Consider the following 6,030-nt stretch of genomic DNA (forward strand, 5'->3'; position numbering starts at 1 on the left):
TACACACCGATTTAATGTTAATTTTAGTGACCTCCGATTGGCGTAACCGAGTGTCATTACTGCCGACGTGAATTACAATCTTACCAAATTTACGCTTAGCCTTAGCCAGCAATTTCAAATGTCCTTCGATGTCGCCTGCTCTGGCCCCCGGAAGACAATTGACTATGGTTGCTGGTGTCGCTAACTTCACATTTCTCAAAACAGAGTCGCCAATAACCAGAGTTTGATCCTCGGCGAGTGTGTCGTCGAGTGGGGAAAAACGGTTAGAGATGTGAACGGGTTGGCGGTGTACACGGGGCTTCTGTTTAGGGCTACGCTTCCTCCTCACAGTCACCCAGTCAGCCTGCTTTCCCGACTGCCCGGGATCTGCCAGGGGGGAACTAGCGGCGGCTAAGCTACCTTGGTCCGCACCTAATACAGGGGCCTGGCTAGCTGTAGAATTTTCCACGGTGCGGAGCCGAGTCTCCAATTCGCCCAGCCTGGCCTCCAAAGCTACGAATAAGCTGCACTTATTACAAGTACCGTTACTGCTAAAGGAGGCTGAGGAAAAACTAAACATTTCACACCCAGAGCAGAAAAGTACGGGAGAGACAGGAGAAGCCGCCATGCTAAATCGGCTAAGAGCTAGTAGCTACGCAACCTAGCGGATTCCTAAAAACACACAAAGTGAATAATGTGTAAATAATTTAAAGGTGATTCAGCAGAAGGAGTGCCCCAATCAAGGCACCAAACAGGCCATGAAGCAGCACATTTATTCATATAATGCCAAATCACATCATAAGATGCCCCAAGTCGCTTCACAAGGGTAAGGTCTAACCCAGTGGTGGGCAACGAGGGCCAAGCCCGTGCAGGTTTTCCTTGCAACCAGTCACCTCAGCAGGTGGGTTTGCTGGTGAGCTTCTCCCCTGAACATAAACACCTGATCATCATTGAAATCACCTGCTGAGGTGATTGGTAGAAAGGGAAACCTGCAGTGTCTTGGCCCTTCATGGCACATGATTGCCCACCCCTAGTCTAACCTTAACAACCTCCCTCAGGAAGCACATAGGCAACAATGGTAAGGGGAAAAACTCCCCCTGTATGTTTTTTTTTTTTTAGGAAGAAACCTCAAGCAGACCAGACTTAGAGGGGTGATGCACTACTTAGGCCATAGTAACAATAACAAAGATCAAGTGAACAAAATACAACACACAGTTGTCAAACATGCAAAACCGAAATAAGAATCCCCATAGGATATTGCAGCGGCTAAGAGAATATTTAGAGCAAAATTGTGCAAATGGTGATACAAGCACCAACGTTGGCACAAATACTCCTTAGACATTACTCTTTTGAACAAACCGACTGGCCACTTAAATTTTCAATAGGGGGCCAGGTAGGGGTCAATTGAAGAATTACACAGGGGTCAAATTAAAAATGCTGAAATCATTTTGAAAACTACACCACATTATTTGTCTGATCATAAAGATTCCAAAAAAGGAATAGTTTTGACTATCTATGCCTGAATGATCAGACGTTATGGGGTAAAAATAGCAAAAACGGTGACAAAGGTCAGTGTTACTTTGTACAGGGGTCAAAAGTTAAAGTTGCTCTAATTTTGGTAAAAAGTGATACAAATTATTGGTTGAGCTAATAGGATTAATAAATGGAATAGTTTTGATTGTGTTGAATGTTTGGTCTCCAAAGTAAAGGTCAAACAAGGTCAACGTCCATTGAATTCTATGACATGTGACATATGTTACCCCGTAACATGATAACTAAGCATGATACATGGTGCAAACTATTCCTTTTTAAAACCCTGTTACCTCAACTAAAAATTTGCATCATTTTTTACCAAAATTGGAGCAACTTTAACTTTGACCCCTGTACAAACTGAAACTGACCTTTGTCACCGTTTTTGCTGTTTTTACCCCATAACTCCAGAACATTTAGTCATAGATAGCCCAAACTATACCTTTTTGGAATCTTTACGATCACACAAATAACGTGGTGTAGTTTTCAAAATGATTTCAGCATTTTTAATTTTGACCCCTGTGTAATTCTTCAATTGACCCCTACCTGGCCACCTACTGAAAATTCAAGTGGCCAGTTGGTTTGTTCAAAAGAGCAATGTCTAAGGAGTATTTGTGCCAACCTTGGTGCTTGTATCACCATTTGCACGATTGTTTCAGTTATCTGCTGCACTAGGAAGCTCCAATGGACATTGTGACCCATAGTTCATCATGAGTGGCAATTAACAATGTCCAGCAACCCCTAAAGTGGTGGAGTATGGCCAAGACCAGCATGACCTGGGTGAGACAAATGAAGCCCGAACAGGTACACTTATCTCACATATTTAAATAATCAGTTTTCTATGTTTAATATTCACTCACTCAGTCACTCATCTTCAACCACTGACTCCAATTAAGGGTTGCGGGGGGACTGGAGCCTATCCCAGCAGTCATAGGGTGTGAGGCAGGGTATACCCTGCAAGATGCCAGTCTGTCACAGGGACACATATAGACAGACAAACACATTCACACCCACATGCACACTTGCTGAGAATTTAAAGTTTCCAATTCACCGAATCTGCATGTCTTTAAATGTGGGAGGAAGCCGGAACACCCGGAGAAAACCCACGAAACCACAGAGAGAATGTGCAAACTCCACACAGAAAGGCCACAGGTGAGAATGGTTAATACTCTTTATCAGAAATTATTTAATATTTTGAAACTATGCATTATTTTTACAGCATCTCTGCTTTTGGATTTAAAAAAAAAATCATCTCTAATTTTTATAGTTGTATACAATATTGAAATAAGTCCTATATAAGCCCTGCTGCCCATGGCTGTTGCTTAGCTCTGGATACGTAGCATGACATAGATGAGAGTCTACAGCTAGCCCTGGAGGAGACACCAGTCCATCAGTTAAGGCTGGTGCACATTTACAGCTGAGTCAAGTGGGACAATGCAAATGAAGTATCATGTCCAAGGACACAGTCAGGTAGGGTGACCGGGAAACAAACCTGCATCTACGTATTGGTAGCCCAGTTCCTTAAATGGACTGCATTTATAGAGCACTTTTCCATCTATATCAGAAGCTCAAAGCATTTTACAGTAATGCCTCGCTTTCAACCATTCACACTCACTGCTGCCAGGCAAAGTGCTCACCACACACCAGGGCCAACTTGGGGATTAAGGACATTGCCCAAGGGCCCTTAGTGATTTTCTGGTCAGATGGGGGTTTCAACCAAGGATCCTCTGGTCTCACCCCCTTCCCACTTATCCCACTGGGCTTCCTATTCTCGGTGAAATCAACCATACTGGATCTTTATTAGCACCATAAAATAATGAAGGTTTTACACTTGGCCCATGACCCACACCTCCAAAATTTTCATTAATATCGATCCATAAGTTTATGAATAACCCAGGCATGAGTGAAAACACACCTTGCTTGGAGGAAATAATAACTCTGAGATCCTGCTGTATTATATACCACAGGTGAATGTCCAAATTGTGATATTTTCTGCACTTAAATGCTTTGACTAATGTCACTCCAGTCTTCCCAATACTTGATATTTGAAAAGCTTTGTTTCATATGTCTCATCTGTTCTGGATAATATGTGCCGTCTCATTTGAAAGCAGTGTCATCCTGCAGATAAGATGAAAAATCAATTGCTTTCTAGACCATGAGTCAATTCTGCCCCAGCAGGAGGTGTGACTCCTTTATTAGATATATTGATGAAAGCAGCTTTGGCAATCAAATTGAATGGACCAGGCCATTCATTTTCATTAGCTGCTCACGTATTTCCCTGCTTCACAGAGTTGGAAAACCATCTGTAAAGCAAATGAAAGTGGAACCCGTTGTAGGATTAGCGCTTGCAGCTGCCAATCTGTGCCCCCTGTTTCATCTGAACGTCTTTCAATGCGCACTAATATCAAAGCAGTGAGGGCGCTGTGGGAGTCTGCGATTATCAAAGCTGTGATATTACCGTATTTGCACAAACACACCTACCTGGATGTCAGATGTGCCTTGCTTATTGTCCCGGCTTTATTGCGCTGCCTATCTGTCTCATTGCTTTGTGATATGATGGTAATTTGACAATGAAAAGCAATGAAAGAGATTTACAGACAATGGTGCATATTTTACTCCATACGTGTTCTCTTATTGTCTCCTGGGTCTTCTGAATATGAATAGATGGGTTCAATGAAATGATGATATCTGTGAGTGGTGTCTGTCTGCGGGCTACGGCTGACAACAATGAAAGCGTAGCCGCCTCATCAAAACACTCATTATTCCACACAATTTCACTGCATTCATTATTTGAAGTGAATGTTCATTTCCTGGATTATTCTTCATGTAAAACACAATTTTGAGCTTTCCAATCAACATGGATCTACTGTTCGCAGTCTTAAGTTTTGTATTTGGTCTGCAGTAAAGAGCAGTAATGGTTTTATAACAAGGATTACTCACGCTGCCGTGGATCAGTGAACACAGACCACTCAACTGTTCCCAGACTGACATTCATTAACGGTTCTTGTGTGGCAGTGAAGGATTGTTCCAGCATTTTCTCCAGTTCAGCTTTAATTTCATGAAAACTAAATTATGCAATTTGGCATATTATGCATTAAAATTTGAAAATTCACACATTGACTTTTGGAGTTCCGGACTGCATTTACGATATGTTGCATTTTTTTATATGACCTTTATAGCGATTTTGCACTTTATTGTGCACAAGACTCCTACTGATATGTGAAAACAGCTCAAAAGAATAGCCTGGGTTTCAGGGTTTCAGCCTAGGTTTGCTGATCTACTGTCCTTCTTTGGATTTGGCAGTCTTTTTTTGTTGTTTGTTCGCCCTTCCTTGCACAACCTAAGCAATCGTCAGCCAAGCATTAATCAGCGGACATATTTTCATAAAGTGTTTTGTATGAATCAAAAGGTTATGTATGAAATATAACCTTTCCTCAGAATTAAATTAGGGTCATGGTCTTTTCTCTGCCCATGACCAAGGCAGCATGTAGCGATCTGCAGTTGGTACCCAGGTGCCTGACTGTGGCTGCTCACCGCTCCGAATGGTTGGATTGTGTCTAACTATAATTAGGATGGGTTAAATTTTCTTCTTCTTCTTGTTCCAGTTGCTCCCGTTCGGAGTTGCCACAGCAGATCATTCATCTCCATCTCACCCTGTCCTCTGCATCTTCTTGTCATACCAACCACCTGCATGTCCTCCCTTTTTGCCTTCTACCTGATCCTCTTCATCCTTCATCCTACTGGACATCAGAGTACAACCAATGTGTTATTTCTTCCTCCAGTTCTTTCTGTAATACTGCCCCTTACAAAGTACAAACTCAAACTATTCTGCACTTTTAAATTTAATCAAAGTCACAGCAAAAATAATCAGGCCTGGGCCCTGCAAGAACTTCTCTTACAGACAAGATCCACTCTTGCAGAACCCAGAATAATGGATACAAGCAGTTTTATAGAGGATTACATATGCATAACAGAGGCGGACCTTTTTTTTCACAAAATCCTTCTTTTATTGGCCCATGGGTATTCAAGGGAGGTCCATCCCCCTGCCCCAGGCCCGTGCAATAATGGGAGACATATGATTTATAATTGTAACCTAACTCTCTTTATCCTAAGTGGTATACACTGGTTAAATCCAGTTCTACATGCACATACCAAGAGAGAACAAAGGAATGTGAGAATAAGAATGAAACTCAAAGTATAACCCTGAATAAAATAACTACCTTAATACCAAAACAAGTACAGAAAACAAATAAAGAAAACCATAACTGAACACAAATACTGTATATCTAACCAATGTATGGACCAGACTCACGCCATATGTGTCCAAGCTGTGTCTGATGCGTGGTGTGACTGCTTGGCCCACTGCCAGCAAACTTTCAGAAGATGTCCAGTGGTATGCGCACATGTGCACCCCACGAGCACGTTTAGTGGCTCATGCAGTCGTTATGAACACACATATGCACACAGTTCAGTGATAATTCCAGTTCCGCGCATGCAGGCGCATGTGTGTGGGGCGCATGT

Source organism: Thalassophryne amazonica, chromosome 8 (assembly GCF_902500255.1).
Source record: "Thalassophryne amazonica chromosome 8, fThaAma1.1, whole genome shotgun sequence".
In the NCBI taxonomy this organism is placed as follows: Eukaryota; Metazoa; Chordata; class Actinopteri; order Batrachoidiformes; family Batrachoididae; genus Thalassophryne; species Thalassophryne amazonica.